The following is a 22,081-nucleotide window of genomic DNA, read 5'->3' on the forward strand; positions in this document are numbered from 1 at the left end:
ATTTCCAGAATCTACAAAGAACTCAAACAAATATACAAGAAAAAAACAAACAACCCCATCCAAAAGTGGGGAAAGGATATGAACAGACATTTCTCAAAAGAAGACATTCATACAGCCAACAGACACATGAAAAAATGCTCATCATCACTGGCCATCAGAGAAATGCAAATCAAAACCACAATGAGATACCATCTCACACCAGTTAGAATGGCAATCATTAAAAAATCAGGAAACAACAGGTGTTGGAGAGGATGTGAAGAAATAGGAACACTTTTACACTGTTGGTTGGATTGTAAACTAGTTCAACCATTATGGAAAACAGTATGGCAATTCCTCAAGGATCTAGAACTAGATGTACCATATGACCCAGCCATCCCACTACTGGGTATATACCCAAAGGATTATAAATTATTCTACTACAAAGACACATGCACACGTATGTTTATTGCGGCACTATTCACAATAGCAAAGACTTGGAATCAACCCAAATGTCCATCCGTGACAGACTGGATTAAGAAAATGTGGCACATATACACCACGGAATACTATGCAGCCATAAAAAACGATGAGTTTGCGTCCTTTGTAGGGACATGGACGCAGCTGGAAACTATCATTCTTAGCAAACTATCACAAGAAGAGAAAACCAAACACCGCATGTTCTCACTCATAGGTGGGAACTGAACAATGAGATCACTTGGACTCGGGAAGGGGAACATCACACACTGGGGCCTATCATGGGGAGGGGGGAGGGGGGAGGGATTGCATTGGGGAGTTATACCTGATATAAATGATGAATTGATGGGTGCTGACGAGTTGATGGGTGCAGCACACCAACATGGCACAGATATACATATGTAACAAACCTGCATGTTATGCACATGTACCCTAGAACTTAAAGTATAATTAAAAAAAAAAAAAAAGAAAGAAAATAGCTATATAGTATATGCAAAAGGAAATGAGAAGGAGCCTAGACAACAGAGTGAGAACCTGTCTGCACAAAAGTTAAAAATTAGGCATGGTGGTGTCTGCCTATAGTCCCAGTTACTCAGGAGGCTGAGGCAGGAGGATTGGTTAAGCACAGGAGTCTGAGGCTGCAATGAGCTATGATCACACCACTGTACTCCAGCCTGAGCATTAAGGTGAGATCTTGTTTATAAAAATAAAAGAAATTAAAAAAAGAAAGAAATGAGAAGAGAATTAAAATGTTAACTACAAAAATAAACAGCCAGGTGCAGTGTCTCATGCCTGTAATCCCAGCACTTTGAGAGGCCGAGGCAGGCAGACCATTTGAGGTCAGGAGTTTGAGACCAGCCTGGCCAATGTGGTGAAATCCCGTCTCTACTAAAAAACGCAAAAAATATCAGCCGGGTGTGGTGGCATGCACCTCTAGTCCCAACTATTTGGGAGGCTGAAGTAGAAGAATCGCTTGAAGCTGGGAGGCAGAGGTTGCAATGAGCTGAGATGGCACCACTGCACTCCAGCCTGGGTGACAGAGCAAGATTCCATCTCAAAAAAAAAAAAAAAAAAAAAATCAACTAAACACAAAAGAAGGTAGTAATACTGTAAATGAAAAACAAAAAAGTTGTAAGACATATAGAAAACTATTATTCCTTAAAATATAAATGGATTAAATTCTCCAAAGACAGAGATTGGCAGAATGAATAAAAACATATGATCTAACTATACGCTATCTGCAAGATAGATAGCATGTCTCACTTTAGACCCAAGGACATTAACCGATTGAAAGTTAGAGGAGAAAAAAAATATTCCATGCAAGCAATAACCAATAGAGCATGGTGGCAATAATAATACAGAAAAAATAGACTTTAAATCAAAGGGTTTCATGAGTATAGAATTTCAGTTTTGTAAGATGAAAAGAGTTCTGTAGGTGAATAGTAATTATTACACAACAGTATGAATGTAATTAATATAACTGAACTCCTAAAAATGATTAAGATGTGATGAATGTCATTTGTTTGAATGTCAATGTAGTTTGATAGGTATAGCATTGAATCTGTAAATAGCTTTGGGTAGTATGATCATCTTTATGATTTTAAGATTCTTCTTATTAATGAGCATGGAATGTTTTTCCATTTGATTGTGTCTTTTCTGACTTCTTTGAACAGTGTTTTATAATTCTCATTGTAGAAATCTTTCACCTCCCTGGTTAGTTACATTCCTAGGTATTTAATTCTTTTTGTGGCAATTGTGATTGGGACTGTCTTCCTCATTTGGCTCTTAGCTTAGCTGCTGGAGTATAGGAATGCTGGTGATTTTTGTACATTGATTTTGTACCCTAAAACTTTGCTGAAGTTGTTTATCAGCAGAAGGAGCTTTTGGGGTGAGACTGTGGCATTTTCTAGATATAGTATTATGCCATCTGCAAATAGGGACAGTTTGACTTCCTCTCTTTCTATTTGGATATCTTTTCTTTCTTTCTCTTGTCTGATTGCTCTGGCCAGAACTTATAATACTATGTTGAATAGAAGTGGTGGGAAAGGGCATCCTTGTATTGTGCCAGTTTTCAAGGGGGATACTTCCAGCTTTTGCCCATCCAGTACGATGTTGACTGTGGTTTGTCATATATGGTTCTTACTATTTTTAGGTAGGTTCCTTTAAAACCTAGTTTATTGAGAATGAAGGAACGTTACATTTTATTGAAAGCCTTTTCTGTATCTATTGAGATAATTATGTGTGGTTTTTTTGTCTTTAATTCTGTTTATGTGATGAATCACATTTATTTACTTGTGTATGTTGACCCAAACTTGCATCCTGGCTATGAAGTCTACTAAATTGTGATGGATTCACTTTTTGATGTGCTGCTGGATTCGATTTGCCAGTATTTCATTGAGGATTTTGCATCTATGTTCATCAAGGATATTGGTCTGAAATTTTCTTTTTTCATTGCATCTGTGACAGATTTTGGTATCAGGATAATGCTGGCCTCATAGAATGCGTTGGGAAGGAGTCCATCCTCCTCAATTTTTTAGAATAGTTTCAGTAGGAATGATACCAGTCCTTCCTTGTATACCCGGTAGAATTCAGCTGTGAATCTATCTGGTCCTGGGCTATTTTTGGTTGGTAGCCTACTTATTACTGACTCAATTTTGGAGCTCATTATTGGTCTCTTCAGAGAATCAATTTCTTCCTGGTTCAGTCTTGGGAGGATATATGTAGCCAGGAATTTATCCATCTCTTCTAGGTTTTCTAGTTTGTGTGCATAGAGCTGTTTATAGTAGTTTCTGATGGTTACTTTTATTTCTATGGGTCAGAGGTAACATGCCCTTTATCGTGCCCTTTGTCATTTCTAATTGTGTTTTTTGGATTGTCTCTCTTTTCTTCTTTATTTGTCTAGTTAGCAGCCTATCAATCTTATTAATTTTCTTACAAAACCAATTCCTGGATTCATCGATCTTTTGAATGGTTTTTTGTGTCTCAATTTCCTTCAGTTCAGCTCTGATTTGGGTTATTTCTTGTCTTCTGCTAGCACTGGGGTTGGTTTACTCTTACTTCACTAATTCTTTCAGTTGTAATCTTAGGTTGTTAATTTGAGATGTTTGTAACTTTGAGATATGGACATTTAGTGCTATGAATTTCCCGCTTAACACTGCCTTAGCTGTGTCCCCAAGATTCTGGTATCTTTGTTCGCATTAGTTTCAAAGAACTTCTTTATTTCTGCCTCAATTTTGTTATTTACCCAAAAGCCATTCAGGAGCATGTTGTTTAATTTCCATGAAATTGCATGGTTTTGAGCATGTTTTTAGTCTTGACTTCTATTTTTATCACACTATGGTCCAAAAGTGTGTTTGGAGTGATTTCAGTTCTTTTGCATTTGCTGAAGATTGTTTTATGTCCAATTATGTGTTTGATTTTAGAGTATGTGGCAATGAGAAGAATGTATATTCTGTTGTTTAGGGATGGAGAGTTCTGTAGAGATCTAGCAGATCCATTTGGTCCAATGTTGAGTTCAGATTCTGAATATTTTTGTTAACATTCTGCCTCAATGATCTATCTAATATTGTCAGTAGAGTGTTGAAGTCTCCCACTATTATTGTGTGGGAGTCTAAGTCTCTTTGTCGGTCTCTAAGAACTTGCTTTATAAATCTGAGCACTCATGTGTCAGGTGCGTATGTGTTTAGGATAGTAAGGTTTTCTTGTTGAATTGAACCCTTTACCATTATGTAATGCCCTTGTTTGTCTTTTTTGATCTTTGTTTAAAGTCTGTTTTGTCTGAAATTAGGATTGCAAGCCCTGCTTTTTTCTGATTTCGATTTGCTTGGTAGATTTTCCTCCATCCCTTTATTTTGAACCTATGGGTGTCATTATATGTGGAATGGGTCTCTTGAAGACAACCCACCATTGGGTCTTGCTTTTTATCTAGCTTGTCACTATGCACATTTTAAGTGGGACATTTAATGCATTTACATTCAAGGATAGTATTGGAATGTGTGATTTGATTCCATCATTGTATTGTTAGCTGGTTATTATGTCAATTTCTTTGTGTGGAAAAAAGCTATTTTAAAATTTGCATGAAACCAAAAAAGAGTCTGAATAGCCAAGGAAATCCTAAGCAAAAAGAACAAAGCTGGAGGCATGATGCTACCTGATTTCAAACTATACTACAAGTCTAAGTAACCAAAACAGCATGTAACCAAAACTGACACAAAAACAGACACGTAGACTGATGGAACAGAATACACAGCCTAGGAATAAGACCACACACCTATGATCATTTGATCTTCAACAAATCCAACGAAAGCAAGCAATGGGGAAAGGACTATCTATTTAATAAATGGTGTTGGGATAACTGGCTAGCCATATGCAGAAGATTGAAACTGGAGCCTTTCCTTATACCATATACAAAAATCAACTCAGGATGAATTAAAAACTTAAATGTAAAACACAAAACTATAAAAACCCTGGAAGATAACCTAGGTAATACCATTCTGGACATAGGAACAGGAAAAGATTTCGTGACAAAGATACCAAAAGCCATTACAACAAAAGCAGAAATTGACAAATGGGATCTTTAAACTTATGAGCTTCTGCACAGCAAAATAAACTATGAACTATCAACAGAGTAAACAGACAACCTACAGAGTGGGAGAAAATATTTGCAAACTATGCATCTGACAAAGGTCTAATATCCAGCATCTACAAGAAACAAACAAATTTACAAGAAAAAATTCAATCCCATTAAAAAGTGGGCAAAGGACATGAACAGAGAACTCAAAAGAAGACATACATGTCACCAACAATCCTATGAAAAAAGGCTCTATGTCACTGATTGTTAGAGAAATGCAAACCAAAACCACAATGAGATACCACCTTACACCAGTCAGAATGACTATTATTAAAAGTCAAAAAAAAAATAACAGATGCTGACGAGATTGCAGAGAAAAGGGAACACTTTATACACAGTTAGTGGAAGTGTAAATTAGTTCAGCCATTGTGGAAAGCAGTGTGGTGATTCCTTAAAAAGCCAAAAACAGAACTACCATTCAACCCAGCAATCTCATCACTGGGTTTATACTCAGAGGAATATAAATTATTCTACCTAAAGACACACACACGCAAATGTTTATTGCAGCACTATTGACAATAGCAAAGACATAGAATCAACCTAAATGCACATCAGTGACAGATGGATAAAGAAAATGTGGTATATACACACCATGGAATACTATGCAGCCACAGAAAAGAACAAGATCATGTCTTTTATGGGAACATGGATGGATCTGGAGGCCATTATCGTTGGCAAACTAACAGGGGAACAAAAAACCAAATACCACATGTCCTCACTTATAAGTGGGAGCTAAATGAGGAGCACTCACCAACACAAAGAGGGAAACAATAGACACTGGGGCCTACTTAAGGGTGGATGATGGGAGGAGGAAGAGGAACACAAAAAATAACTATTGGGTACTAGGCCTCATACATGGGTGATGAAATAATCTGTACAATAAATCCCCGTGACCTGAGTTGGCCTATATAACAAACTTGTAAATGTACCCCTGAACCTAAAACAAACAAACAAAAAGGTTAAGATGGCAAATTTTATGTTATATGCATTTTGTCACAATAAAAATTTCAACAAAAATATAAGTTTATAGTTATACAATCCACTAATTCATAAAAGAACTCAGCTTTTTTGAAGGTGATGATTATGTTCACAGCGACAGTAAGATAATTTCCATTGCAATTTATTAAAACAAGGTGGACAAAAGATCCAATGACAATGCCTTGTCCCTAAATCAAATGGACTCATTTCAGTCCTTATCTTGACTGACTTCTCAGCCACATTTAACATTATTCATTGTTTCTTCTTTCTAGATGAACAAAATATCAAACTTAGAAAAATAAGACTTCTAAATATAAATTCCACAGTGTCCTGTCAGCCATATTGGAACTTGCAGCAAAAATAAAATTCAGTAATTTGGATCCCATTTTTATTTAAAAATGTGATGTTTTGTTCATCATGGATTTTTTGCATTAACTTTGATTTTTTTTAAATATTGCATTAAAAGATATTTATCTCAATTACTGAGTTTTTGGTCACCTTTTTAAATTTTGTGCCCGAGGCAAGCCCCAGTCCTGAAAAACTCTCTCCTTTCACTTCTGTGATCCCCCAGTTTCCTAGCTCTCCCTATCTCTTTCTGAACTATCCTTCTCATCTTCTTTGCAGTGCTTTTCTGCCTGTCAACTAAATGTCAGTGTTTTTCAGAGTTCTGTTTTGGGTCTTCTCTCCTTTCTCTATACATATCATCTGGGTTATCCTAGCTACTACTGTATTCTATTGATTCCCAAATTGCTTCCTCCTCACTTTACCCTCCAGTCACACCATGCAGAGAATTTAACCCTAATCTAACCTTATTTTCTACCTTTGTGAGTCAGTCAATCCTTGTTCCTATGATGCATTTCCAAAGACATACTTCCCACTTCCCAGTGAAGTACTTCCTCCTGCCAAAATTTAAACTCTGTCCCACCAAAACCCTCTCCTGGCATTCCTTATGCCTGCCTATATCCTAGAGTGTAGGAAGGGAGAAAAGGAGACAAAAATCCTCCAGGCCCTCCATTTTATCCTTCTCTCCACTTTACCCTCCAATTGCTCAAATATATAAAAATCTCTCTTACTTTAACAACTTCATACATGCCGTCTTCTCTATCTGGAATCTTTACTTTATAAGCAAACTTCTACTCATCCTTCAGGTCTCAGACTACATATCCCTTCCAGAGAGACTTTCTCTGACTTTCAGATTATCTTAGTTTTCCCTCCTATGTACAGATACAGAACTCTGCAATTTCTCTTTTATAGCCCTCATTATGCATTATTATAACTAGTTTCATTTTCATTTTCCATACTAGACCATAAGCTCCATAACAGTAGGAGCCATGCCCTTCTTGTTCACTATTATATATCTAGCCCTAACGTAGTACCCAGACCTTATCAGTCACTGAAGAAGTATTAATAATTGCATGAGGGAGGGAGGGAAGTCAGCAAAAATCAAATACCATCTAAACAGAACTTATGCAGTCAATGAGCAGTTGAGCAAATGAGCAAAACGCAACAGATGCAAAGATCACAAAACCCAGCTATTGTCAGGAAGCAGCTAATTAGAAAGTCCTACATTTTCTTAATCCTGGAGCAAAGTCTTTTGCTAAATAACCAGAACTCCCCACCCTGGTGCTGTCCATGTAACAGGGAGAGCACAGTCCATTTGTTGTCTTGGCTGTCCTGGGGCCTCTGAACATCTTGGCAGACCCTGCAGGGCCATCTGTGCTTTCATCCCTCCTCAAACTCATCTCTGCTCTTACGTAACCAAATGTTCTCCCCATTGATCTTTTCCAGGATATAGAGTTTTACTTACAGTTTTCTGGCTACTGCATTTTACCAAAGAGTAGTAGAGAATGGCTTCACACAGAAGTAGGGAAAGAGATCCAAGTTTTCCAAATCCCAAATGCTTACCATGAGAAGTTAAGAATCCTTTTTCAACATAGTGTTCTCTGAAAAGATTATGCTGATTAAACAGGATGCTTCTGTTGTATGGTGTTTAAAACTAACACATATGATTTTACTTATCATCAGTTTCACTGATCAACAATTTGATAGAAGTCTAATTCCGTAAGTTAAAAAAAAACACCTAATTAATTAATGCCTAACTTTTAGCCTGTCCATTGAAAACTGATGGGCATATATGTAACAAAAATCAACAGACTCTCCCTGGAAAATGTAGAACTTGGCTCTGAAGCTTCATTGAAGACTGCAGGAGAAGAGAGAGACCTTTCTTGTCCTGGAAAAATGAGGACTCGTGAACCACACACACACTTTAACACAAAAAGTCCAGCTTCTGGTAATCCCCCAAAACTGTGAAATGGTATATTTTTTAAAAAACAAGGAGTAGAGAACTTTATCAACCATACTGTGTGTGGCTAATATTTCCTGTTAACGTATTGGGATTTGTCAGAGAAAATCCTAGAGCTTCCCCTAACTACATATCCTTGCATCTACCAGCTGAGACTCACAAAGCTAATAAACCTCACCAGCAAATTAGCATTATCTATAAAAGTACTGCAGCCTTAAATATTACAACATGGTAGAGCTGAATGTAAATCTCCTTGAAAGTATTTTTCCTGTATCACAATAAGCAGAAAGCCTATTTATAATGTGACGCCAAAAATAGACACACACTGCTTAATATTTGGAGAAGGATCTATACATGCCACTCCACTCTGCAGAAGCTCTTACAAGTACTTTTCCAATACATTTTCCCTGGAATCTCTCTCTCTCTGATCATCAATATGTGAGCCATGGGTGCTTTGAACCAGGCAGGACAAGACACCCTGACAATACAAAACTTGACATGTCAAAGGATAAAACTCCCCTGAGGATGGCCACTACATTTTATGGCTGCATGCCACTCATGGCTTACAATGCTGTATCCTCATATTTTCTTCTAATCAGAAATTCATAAGGGAAATCTGTGTACCAAAAGGTATAATAAGGGACACATTTTAGATTTTTTTCCCCACAGAGGACAGGGTTACCAGCCCCTAGCACTTTTTTTTTAATAGTCTGGCTGATGATCTGGTGCCAACGCCAACTGCTGGTTAAATAATCTAATGAGCCGGGTGAGGTTTTTGGTTCTCCTGCTTTTGTGACTTCATTTTTTGAACATTTAAAATTGCCAACAATCCCAAATGGTGTCTCATTACTTCTCTCCAATTTGTTTCTATTTGAAGATAAAAACTATTTTATTTGGAGCAAAGTATAATAGGTTGCAAAATGACCCACCATTGTAAGACCAACAAATAAGTAGGTCCCTATAATGGTTTGAAAAGAAAAATTTTAATATCAAGCCACAAAGGGGGAAAATGCCCTCATTTTTCACCGATTTTACCACCAACAACAATAGCGCTGATTTATTGAGTACCCACCAATATCACAAGACGAACTCCGGGAGTTCAAACTGCTAAAGCTAAACTTAGGCAGAACAAGGTGAGGATATTCACTTACAGAACAAAGAGGTTTTACTATCCCTAACCATTTATGGTTTAAATCATTTTTTTATTATTATTTTTTATTTTAAGTAAAGACAGAAAGGAGGTCAAAATAGGCCAGTGCAGTGGCTTACACCTGTAATCCCAGCACTTTGAGAAGCCGAGACAGGTGGCTCAGGAGTTCAAGACCAGCCTGGCCAACATGGTGAAACCCTGTCTCTACCAAAAATACAAAAATTAGCCAGGCTTGGTGGTACGCGCCTGTAATCCCAGCTACTCGGGAGGCTGAGGCAGGAGAATTGCTTGAACCCGGGAGGCGGAGGTTGCAGTGAGCCAAGATGACACCACTGCACTCCAGCCTGGGCGACAGAGCAAGACTCTGTCTCAAAAAAGAAGAAAGAAAGAAAAGAAAAAACAAAAGAGGTCAAAATATAAGACTGGATTTTGCCATATATGACTTCATTTTATTTTATTTTATTTTATTTTTATTTTTGAGACAGAGTCTTGCTCTGTCACTCAGGCTGGAGTGCAGCGGCGCCATCTAGGTTCACTGCAACCTCTGCCTCCTGGGTTCAAGCAATTCTCCTGCCTCAACCTCTCAAGTAGCTGGGACTACAGGTGCATGCCACCACGCCCGGCTAATTTTTGTATTTTTAGTAGAGATGGGATTTTGCCATGTTGACCAGGATGGTCACGATCTCTTGACATCATGGTCTGCCAGCCTCGGCCTCCCAAAGTGCTGGGAATATAGGCATGAGGCACTGCATCCGGCCCACATATGACTTTCTTACTTACAACAGGTCAAGCATCGGTGCTCAGGTATATAGCCAGAGGAAATTATAACACAATTGTGGGTATCTGTAAAAAGAAAAATAACAATTATTTGATGTATCTCAAATAATATAAAAACTCTTAGTGATAGTATGATACCTCAAATTACCTAAACCCATGTAAGAATCTCTTCTTCTTGCCCTCCTTTCAGGTTCTATTCTCAGCTTTCTGTTTTTAGGTTTTTGCACTGTTATTTCTGATGTAACATGATATGTAAATTCCCAGTAACCTCCAAAATACTTAAAATCAAATATTTCTTCCTAGAAAATGTGTAGGAAACTGTCTCAACAAATATCTCCTTCTGAACGTCTATAAATTAATCTACTAATTCTTACTAGGGTTTGAAATATGTAAATATCAATATTCATTTTTAAAATATCTGTCAACATGAAAAAGTTTCTATAAGAAAATGTAGGAAAAATAGAATCCCAGTGAAGTACAGAAAGAGAAATCTATTGAAATCCATCAACCATAAGAATTTTAATTCTCTAAGTTAAGAAAAGCTACTTACAATGAGCTTTAGAATAGAAATTGTGGTCCCGTGATCCTTACTGAACAGTTTGCCAGTTCCTGTTTACATGTTTACATTATCTTGCATCCCTTAATAAATGTCATCTTTATATTGCCTTGCTGAGTTACATATTTACTGAGTAGTAACTATGAGTAGTAATTCTATGTGTTACTAGTCTGTTAACACATAGTCTGGTACTTGATACCACAAAGGATAAAACTCCCTTGAAGATGGCCACTACATTTTATTACTGCGTGCCACTCTTGGCTTACACAGAATGTTACTACTCAGTAAGGCAATATAGTTCCAACACAGTTCTCAAAGATTTAATATGCAGAAAAAAATGCAGTAAAAAAAGAACAAACACAGTTTTTTTAAAAAAAAATGTTCTTGCTATTACAGATACTGTCATATTTGGGAAAGAGACATCTTTGCAGAATACATGCAGTTTTTCAAAACGAGTACAAAACTAGTATTAGGAGCCAGGTCCTAATAGGGACACGTAGTATTTCCCAAAGATGGTATCTCTTTATTTTCTGTCCCTGTGAAAGAAGTTAATTTTTCAGAATGTCCATAGAAACACCAACTGTGAGTAGACTATGACCCATTACTGGCTACCAGAGAATTTGGGTCTTAACCAATACTGCCTCCTCGGTTCATCCACGGGATTCATTTAAATATATTTCCTGGCCAGGCCAGGCACGGTAGCTCACGCCTGTAATCCCAGCACTTTGGGAGGCAGAGGCGAGCAGATCACGAGGTCAGGAGATCGAGACCATCCTGGCTAACACAGTGAAACCCTGTATCTACTAAAAATACAAAAAAATTAGCCAAGCGTGGTGACGGGAGCCTGTAGTCCCAGCTACTTGGGAGGCTGAGGCAGGAGAATGGCGTAAACCCAGGAGGTGGAGCTTGCAGTGAGCCCAGATCTGCCACTGCACTCCAGCCTGGGCAACACAGTGAGACCCCCGCTCAGGAAAAAAAAAAAAAAAATTTCCTGGCCAGGCAGGGTGGCTCACGCCTATAATCCCAATGCTTTGGAAGGCCAAGGTGGGTGGATCACCTGAGGTCAGGAGTTTGAGACCAGCCTGGCCAACATGGTGAAACCCCATCTCTACTGAAAATACAAAAATTAGCTGAGTAGGGTGGCGCACACCTGTAATCTCAGCTACTTGGGAGGCTTAGGCAGGAGAAACGCTTGAACCCAGGAAGCGGAGGTTACAGGGAGCCAAGATGGAGATCGTACCTCTGCACTCCAGACTGGGCGACAGAGCAAGACTGTTTCAAAAAAAAAAAAAAAGAAAAGAAAGAAAAACAAACAAAAATGTCCTCAACATGAACGCCTTGTGTGTGAATTCTCCTTGTGCTCAGTACCCCTATTTGGCCCGACTTCCTTCTGCGTCCCTGGCTACAATCATCACCGTTTTGTGTTAGTAGAGCCGTTTGAAACAGTCTTTCTCTGAACAACCCTGACTAATTGTTTCAGAATAATTTCGGAAGAAAAAGGCACTCTGAAGAGGTTCCCATTCTACCTTTAGCATTTTTCCCAGCAAAGAACAACCTTTGTTTCTTTCAATAGCATCTGTGTGTTTTGGCTGAAAAATGCCTACAGTAATACAAAACAGTTTTTCTAAGAATGAAGTTTTTCTAAGAGCAGAGTAGTAATACAAAATATAAATACAAAAAATACTTAGAAACAGTTTTTCTAAGAACAGAGCAGTAATACAAAACAGTTTTTCTAAGAATGAAGATGGAGTCACTAAAATCTTGCAGGTCACAAAGTCTCCCCCTTCCCAAACTGATAGCCTCTCACTACCTTTATCTGAATATATACATTTTTATTTCTTAATAAAAACTGTCATTTGGGGTGGGTTTAAAAAGGGGGTTGAATAGGTTCGTGGAGGTTGCAGATAAGTTAAAACATACATATGAAAAGACCATTTAAGACTGTGTTTAATGTAGTGAAATAACTCAAGTTATTATTATAGACTATATTTCAAGGCAATCTTTACATCCCATTATTAATAATGCTCTTAGATGTTAAGATATTGAACAATTCCCTTGAATTAATATTGAATCCTCGACACATCAAAAAGTCCATCTTGCCTTTGAAGCAAGGAGTGAGATGGTCTTCCATATAAGCTCATGGTTGTAAGAGCTTTGTAGCTAGTCCCTCCTCATCCCTTTTCGAACACACATAAGTGCACACACACACACACACACACACAGAGAGACAGCTCCAGCAAAGAGGCAGAAGTAGATCTTACATAGATCCCCCTACCAAAATAGAAGTGTCTGCATTCAACTAAGTGAATAACCACAACAAAGAAGAGCAGAATGCTTACCATGTGCCAGGCAATGCACTACAAGCTCTATAGGAATTATTTCATTTAACCCTCAAAACAACTCCATAAACTATCCATTAGGACCTTGAGATGGGGGGCGGGGATTAAAAGGTTTAGAGGAAAATTCAAGCAACTAAAACGGAGTGAAGCTGGAATTCAAGCGTGGGTTGTCTTACCCCAGAGCCCCACACTCTCGCTGTGCCAGGCACAGCATCTCCACCAACCTCATTTCAACCCTTAGAGCATCTTCAGGTCATCATTTCAGGACTCATAACTTTGGAGTCTGTTCTTGTCCTTTAGCTGCCCTGTCTGTCACTTCAGGTATCAGTTTACTTCATTCAACATTGGAGACAAATAACGTAAGACAGCTTCTGTCTTACCTTAGTAATCAGAATCAGGAAGGAATAATGAAATTTTTCAGAGGTAATAAGGCAAGAGTTGGAAGAGTGGGAAAAAAGGGAATTTAAAGTAGCTATTTGCCCCATCAATTGAGAAATGAGTATAGTCTCAAATATAATCTCTACAGTAGTTTAAATGAATGAATTACATCTAATGTATGAACAAGGAAAAAATCTAAAAAACTTAAGTTTGAATGAAAAAAACAGTTGGAAAATGTGATGCACTGAACGATATCATATACTTAAATTTTAAATCCATAAAATAATATTATATAATTATTTGGGCATACACACTTTTTTTTTTTCTTTTTTTTTTTATTTTTATTTTTATTTTTATTATTATTTTTTTTTATTATACTTTAAGTTCTAGGGTACATGTGCATAACGTGCAGGTTACATATGTATACATGTGCCATGTTGGTGTGCTGCACCCATCAACTCATCAGCACCCATCAATTCATCATTTATATCAGGTATAACTCCCCAATGCAATCCCTCCCCCCCTCCCCCCTCCCCATGATAGGCCCCAGTGTGTGATGTTCCCCTTCCCGAGTCCAAGTGAGCTCATTGTTCAGTTCCCACCTATGAGTGAGTGGGCATACACACTTATATAAAATGTATTAAAACATGTATGGGGACTGAGCATGGTGGCTTACGCCTGTAATCCCAGCACTTCGGGAGGCCGAGGCAGGTGGATCATCTGAGGTCAGGAGTTCAGGACCAGCCTGGCCAACATGGTGAATCGCCATCTCTACTAAAATACAAAAATTATCTGGGCATGGTGGCATGTGCCTGTAATCCCAGCTACTCGGGAGGCTGAGGCACAAGAATTGCTTAAGCCTGAGAGGCGGAGGTTACAGTGAGCCAAGATCCCATCAATGCACTCCAGTCTGGGCAACAGAGCCAGACTCTGTCTCCAAAAGAAAAAAAAAATTATGGGAAGAGAAAAACCTATTTCAGGAATGAATGATTATTTCTGGGGGACTTGGGGAGTTATGGGCTAGGGAGAAGTAAATAGATGACTCGGGGAGTCACATACACACAGTGTCACTGTATCTGTAAGGTATTGATTTCAAAAAATCTGAGGCAAAATGGGAAAATGTTAACATTTACTAAATGTAAGTGGTGGCTACATGGTATTGTTATATTAATCTCTATTGTTTCCCCAACGTTTGAAATAGTTTCTCTCAACATAATTCTCTGATTATTTTATGTAGATAAATAGATACTCCTCCTGAGGAAAGAGAAGACCATAGGAAAGACACTGACAGAAGAGTTCCCTGTGCCAACCACTGATAAACACCAAGAACATGCAGCAATTTGGTGGCTGTTCTAGCAGGCAGGCAAGGGAGGAGGAAGATGTCAAAGTAATGGTTAAGTTGAGAGTAGGAAGACAAAGGAAGATGGTGAGAGGATAGAGTGTTCTATAGTTGTGGGGGGAGAGTTGTTTGCAAATAATGTGTTTGAAACTTGAACTATAACTGGCTGCAAATGCAGAGTGCTTCGGTTAGGTTGGAGCTGAGACTCAGATACATCCAAGTTAAGGAGAATAAGAGAACCCATCCCCTTCATCCCTATAGTACAGAATCTATTGGAATAAACTGAATTGCTAGGTACTACAGATGCTCCTGGGGAAATAATTAAATCCTGACCCAAATTAGGGTTAACATGTATACAACTAATTAATTGGAGGAAGCAAAATAAGTAAGATATAAAGAGAGACAACAGAAAATTTACCAAGAGGGCAAGGTAGTTGGATAGTACATTTAGCAAAAGAACCTAAGGGTTGAAAGGCAGTGAATTTAGCAGCTAAAGCACAGACACTGGGGACCCAGGCATTCCAGCCATATGTTTGGACCCTGTGTGTATGAATTAACAGCTGTCTTATAACTAGAGACTTTGGGGCACAAGCCTTCCCACCACTCCCAAAAGCAAAGAAAGGAACATTATATTTTATTTTCAGAAACAGAATTGGCCAAGATATTAGCAGGAATCCTAAATGATAAGGTGCCAGTGGTAGCAAAGTCCTAGATTCCCGGGTTCAAAGACAGATGCAACATCAGAATTCCAACTAGATTAGTTCCAAGTGGTAGCTCTGGCTGCAGCAGTTCAATTCAGAATAAAGCACTCTGGGATCTAACTCATTGCGCTTTAGGGCTAACCAACCCTGTTCTAGAACCCTTTGTCATCACTGTAACATGGAGCAAGGAAGCATCCTTTTTCTCACTTTGCAAAAGCATCACTGGCTGAGGTGCCTGAGGTGAGAGCTACTCCAAAGCAACCATGGCGGGGGTGTGGAGTGCCAGCACCAACGCAGCAGCAGTGAGACCAGAGTGACAGCATCACAGCTTTCATTGGGATCTGCAGCTGGACTGCATTAGCAACAGCACAGTTTCAGTTTTGGCATCTGTGGCAACCCCGTTTAGGAATCTCAGTGGTGAGCTCTAGCCCAGGCTCTGCATGAATAAATGAAAAATAATTTGTGGGGGAATTTCCACAAATATATAGAGGAGAGGAACTCCCACAAAGAATCATAATGGGTAGCTAGGATGCAGAGCCATTAAGATGTGAATGCTTTTGTACTCTCAGGGTGGGAAAGACAGAGATGTTCAAGTCACAGTAACTTGCTGCTGTGAAAGATGCATGTTTACGAAACACTTTGTGCTTCAGAGGAAAAATATATAATAAAATAAAACACAAGTTTGAATTAGATTTTTCTTCCTGGTGTTTTTGCCTCCCTCTAAGATACAGAATCCAAGAGGAGTTTTAGTAAAGGAAGGAAGCAGGGGGATAGGTGGAGGAAGAAACTGCAACTGATTAAATATTTCCGCTTATGAATATTTTGTGATGAGAACATCTTCATTTACCAACAGTGATGAACATGAATACCTGAGCCTGTTTTAAATGGAACTCTATGTAATAGCTAGAATTTTAGTCTGCAGAATGAAAGTATAAGAGATGAGGTTACAGCATACCTAAAGCAGGGACTAGTGGGCTTACAAACCCAGGTGACTTGAGGAGGAGCTGGGCAGTAACAGTCACCAGAGTCGGCCTCAAGTCTAAAAGTGCTCACAACTCACCCCAGAACACTTATGAGCCCATTAGCACAAGCAATCCTCAGTTTACAAAGTATTTGAATATATGAAGAAAGACAAAAATAATCAAAGTGAGAAAGGCACGGATGGGGAAAACACCTAAGACCATTCTGATGTGATGCTGAGAATTGTCCAGCAACATTTATGGCCACTTGGAAGGGAAAATACTCATCCTTTTATACGTGTCCCATGTTAAGAAGAATTTTAGCCAATTGGTTTGTTAAAAGTGGAGGCACCCTTACTTACCCAGCACTTTGCCCATATCAGGAATCATGCTGTATTCCCTGAGAGATCTGCCTCTGGCTTAAGGGGTCCCATCAGTTGACGTCAGAGGAACAGCAAAGAGACAGACAGTGCACGCTGACCCCAGTAGGCCCAGCCCTGCCTCCAGGAGAGGGTATATGGGACACTCGTGGGTAGTCTACCTTCTGGAGTCTTGCACATGACAAACACATAGCGTCACAGTGACAGATCACATGGGGACCAGCAGAGATGCTCGCATGCTGCACTCCTGCTGTCAAGGTAACAACTGCCTTTGATTCCTGGCAACAGGATCCTTTCAGACCTGCTGTCAGAGAAACTAAAGGATTAGCCAGACTTCTTCCACTGGAGAGGTCTCCACCCTCCAGAGGGCTGATCAACATATTAATCCCTCCAAAGAGGGGTGTTGCTGGCAGCACACAGGCAGGAGAACTGCTTGCCAGCATTTCTTTGTTGTGGGAGACACAGTCCCAACAGTCCTTACACTTCACACCTTCTTACTGCTTTCAGCAGACACTTAAACCATACTCACAGGGGAGTCTGTCTCCAGACAGTGACATATGATGACTTGCTGGCAACCTGGCCTCTATGAGCAAATCATAGCACTTTCTTTACATTTTTTTTTTTTTTTTTTTTGGAGACGGGGTTTCATTCTATCACCTGGGCTAGAATGCAGTGGCACAGCCACCGCTCACTGCAGCCTTGACCTCCCAGGCTCAAGTGATCCTCCCACCACAGCCTCCCAAGTAGCTGGGACTACAGGCATGTGCCACCACGCCCAGCTAATTTTTTGTGTTTTTAGAGAGATAGGGTCTTGCTATGTCGCCCCGGCTGCTTTCAAACTCTGAGCTTAAGTAATCCTCCTGCCTCAGCCTCCCAAAGTGCTGGGATTATAGGCATTAGCCACCGCACCAGGCCCATAGCACTTCTTTTTGGTGAAATTTGAATTTATCATCATAGTACTTGAAGGTTTGATGATACTTAGAGATCATTCTGACTAGGATTTTGAATGAAACAGCAGATCTAAAATTCAGAACACAAAAGGATACGTTCCTTCTACAGCTACTGATGCCCTCACACTGCTGCATATGTGTCCCATATTTCCCCTGCCTTGGGCAGGTAATAGGCTTGCGATAGGAATGCCTGGTGATTACCAGACCCCAAACACCCTCTCTCCTTCCTAGGAGGTGTCTCATGGGTAATGATGATCACAGTCTTGCCAGAGAAGCACCCAGAGGCAAGTCACAATTTCACCAAAGCAGGGAATAACTATTCATGACTTCAATGTTAAACTGTGTATGCAAGGCTGGGTGCAGTGGTTCACGCCTGTAATCCCAGCAATTTGGGAGGCCGAGGCGGGCAAATCACTTGAGGTCAGGAGTTTGAAACTAGTCTGACAACATAGTGAAACATAGTGAAACCCCATCTCTACTAAAAATACAAAAATTAACCAGGCATGGTGATGCATGCCTGTAATCCCAGCTACTCGGGAGGCTGAGGCAGGAGAATTGCTTCAACCAGGGAGGCAGAGATTGCCATGAGCTGAGTTAACGCCATTGCACTCCAGCCTGGGCAACAGAGTAAGACTCTATCGGAAAAAAAAAAAAAAAAAAAAAAAAAAAAAAACCTGTTATACAAATCCCAAAGCAGCAATGCTGTATTCTCCTAATGTGCCAGAGATTTTCCTAAAAATATCTCCATAAGGTTTTACTACCAAGCTCTTCCTAGCACCCAGATGGGGATCTACAGAAGCTAGAATGAATATGAGCTGAGTGAAGAAGGCCTCAGTGTGTCCCTAAATTCAAGCATAACGTCTTAAAATTTGATATTCAATGTATTTATTTTTGTCTTTTGTTGCACTAATCATTTTTTTTTAAATCATTCCAACTCTTACTTAATCTATGCAAGATATCTTACTTAAGCCTTTCCAAGATTCTAATGCCCCGTGCTCCTCTCAGACAAACGCCAGCCTGCTTGAATGGATAATTCCCTTCTCAGAACAAACTCTACCACTTTCCCCTACACCTTGCACAGACTTCTAAGCAACTCATTACACTTACTAATTGACGTACATGTGTCTTCCTAAAGAGGTTATGCACTACTTAAGGGTGGGGCTCTGTTATTCAACTTTGTATTCTTACATGGAAAAAAAAATCTGTCACCTCATGAGCATTTGGCTAATGTCTGGCAAATAAATACATAATGAATGAATGAATGAATGAATGAATGAATGCTAATTGTACATTCAAAGATGGTTTGATGAATTTTGAGGGCCCACATGTGTTGGTTAACCTCTAGAACCCCTTTATGAGACGGTAGTAGTCCTGCATCCAGTTCTTTCCTCATGCTATCTTTTTTACACCGAATATATTTTTTAATAGTTTCTAGAATCCTATCTTAACTTATCCAGATTTTTTGCAAGTAATAGCATGAAAAAAAGACCTATCCTATCTGTACATATATTTTCCTGAGACTCACACTTGATTAAATAAATATGTTTTCACTGATTTTTCTAAAAAATGTATATTTAGTCATTAGGCCTATTTGCTAGATAGACATTCTTTTGCCTGTTAATGTATGGAAAAACGCTTAAAAATGTATTTTTGTTGGAAAGAACTAGGGGAGTGCAGTAGGAGGAGAAATAGAAATAGGGTGATCCATAGCAAATCTTGCTTTCAAATTCTTAGGCATCATTAAGCAGAACAGAAAACAAAACCGTCTGCTGCAATGCTCATTATTTCTCATTTAGTTTTTTCATCATAGATAGCCTATAGCCAAACTTCCTCAGCCAAAATATTGATCCTCTCGAACTCATGGAAAATATAAAAACAAACACAGGCAAAATGGGTATAGCAAGTAATTCATCCATTAGCCTGGATAATGATGAATTGAATAGATATCTTCTTTGGGTCTTTATCTTTGTTTACCTAACATAGAGTGTGATAGGTAGAACAAGATAGAAACCAATATCAAAAGTACATACGCTGGGCCAGGCGCGGCGGCTCATGCCTGTAACCCCAGCACTTTGGGAGGCCAAGGCAGGGGGATCACCTGAGGTCAGGAGTTCGAGACCAGCCTGGCCAACATGGTGAAACCCTGTCTCTACTAAAAATACAAAACTTAGCCTTGCACAGGGGTGGGCCCCTGTAATCCCAGCTACTCAGGAGGCTGAAGCAGGAGAATTACTTGAACCCAGGAGGTTGCAGTCAGCTGAGATCTCACCACTGCACTCCAGCCTGGGTGACAGAGAGGGACTCTGTCTCAAAAAAAAAAGAAAAAAAAAAGTATATACTCTGAAAAATCCAGGACCCTTTTTAATTAATCACCTTCAAACATAATCTCCTTATATATTTTATTATATATAATTTATGTATATGTATTATATATTATGTATATGTATTTTTACATATATGTATATGTGTTTTTACACATGTATATGTATTTTTTTTTTTTTGAGACAGGGTCTCCCTCTTGCCCATGCTGGAGTGCAGTGATGCAATCATAGCTCACTGCAACCTCTGCCTCCCAGGTTCAAGCAATCCTCCCGTCTCAGCCTCCTGAAAAGATGGGACTACAGCCCTTCCATCATGCCAGGCTAATTTTTTTAGTTTTTGTAAAAATGGGGTTTTGCCATGTTGCCCGAGCTGGTCTCAACCTCCTGCACTCAAACAATCCGCCCACTTCAGCTTCTCAAAGTGCTGGGATTACGTGTGTCAGCCACAGTGTCTGGCCTTATTTTTTTTTAAGTTCATATTTATAAAACATTTTGCAAAAATAGATGGCTTGTAATGCTAAATGAGAAATACATTCCCAACTGCCACAGAAGAATTATGGATGCGGCAGAAAACCCAAAGAAGCAAACCTGCACATTAAAGTGCCCAAGACTAAAGTCGATACCTTTTTTTTTTTTAAGACAGAGCCTGGCTTCATTGCCCAGGCTGGAGTGCAGTGATGCAATCTTGGCTCACTGCAACCTCCTCCTCCCGAGTTCAAGTGATTCTCTTGCCTCAGCCTCCTGAGTAGCTAGGATTATAGCCACGTGCCACCACACCAGCTAACTTTTTTGGTATTGTTAGTAGAGACAGGGTTTTGCTATGTTGACCAGGCTGGTCTCTTAACTTTTGGCCTTCGGTGATCCGCCCGGCTCAGCCTCACAAAGTGCTAGGATTACAGACAAAAGTAGATTCTTTTATTCATTCAACAATATTCATCAAGCATCTGCTTCATTTTCCAGATAACATTCTCGGGACTGAGAACACATTCTAGGCACTGAGGAATTCATTTTGCCCTCAGTGGAGTTTACACTATAGGGGAGGAAGAAAGGCGATAAATAAATAAACAAAAATATAATTTGTTAGGTGGTGATCAAAACAATAAGCAGACATGAAGTAGGGTAAGAAGGGTAAGGGGAAACAGTGGCAGGTTGATGGGATTGCTATTTATTTATTTATTTATTTATTTATTTATTTATTTAGAGATAGAGTCTCGTTCTGATGCCAGGCTGGAGTGCAATGGCGGTCTTGGCTCACTGCAACCTCCTACTCCCAGGTTCAAGCAATTCTCCTGCCTCAGCCTCCTGAGTAACTGGGACTACAGGTGCGAGACACCATGCCTGGCTAATTTTTGTATTTTTAGTGGAGACGGGGTTTCACCATGTTGGTCAGATCTTGAACTCCTGACCTTGTGATCTGCCCACCTCAGCCTCCCAAAATGCTGGGATTACAGGCGTGAGCCACCATGTCTGGCCAGGATTGCTATTTCAGATTGGGTGTCAGCCAAGACATTTGAGCAGAGACCTGAAGGAAGAGCTGGAGTGAGCCATGAAGAGAGCTGGGGGGAAGCACCCCAGGCAGCGTGAACAACAAAGGCAAAGTTCCTGGGACAAGAGTGGGCTTGGCATGTTCAAGGAACAGCAGAAGCCAATCTGGCTGGTGTGAAGTGAGCAAGAAGGCAGGGGGTGAGAAGTGAAGCTGGAGATCATGAAGTACCTTACAGAGCATGGGAAGGGCTTTTGTCTTTTCTCTGATTGAAATGAGAGACAAAAGATAGGATTGCATTTCCTTTGTCTCACTGAAAAAGACAGTCCCTTATGTCCATCTGGGATAAAATGGAAGGTAAGAAAGAAATACATTAATAGAAATC

General features: G+C 39.6%; 1 long non-coding RNA gene across 1 annotated transcript in view; it reads right to left on the reverse strand.

The window, feature by feature from the left end:
• LOC111524921 overlaps positions 1 to 17,209 on the reverse strand; it is a 33,829-nt gene extending 16,620 nt beyond the window's left edge. The window contains exons 1-2 of the long non-coding RNA XR_002725911.1: positions 16,925 to 17,209; positions 10,294 to 10,356 (exon numbers count right to left, since the gene is read on the reverse strand). This is a non-coding gene — a long non-coding RNA (uncharacterized LOC111524921). The remainder of the gene's footprint in view (positions 1 to 10,293; positions 10,357 to 16,924) is intronic.
• Between the last annotated feature and the right edge of the window lie 4,872 nt (positions 17,210 to 22,081).

Source organism: Piliocolobus tephrosceles, chromosome 3 (genome assembly GCF_002776525.5).
Source record: "Piliocolobus tephrosceles isolate RC106 chromosome 3, ASM277652v3, whole genome shotgun sequence".
In the NCBI taxonomy this organism is placed as follows: Eukaryota; Metazoa; Chordata; class Mammalia; order Primates; family Cercopithecidae; genus Piliocolobus; species Piliocolobus tephrosceles.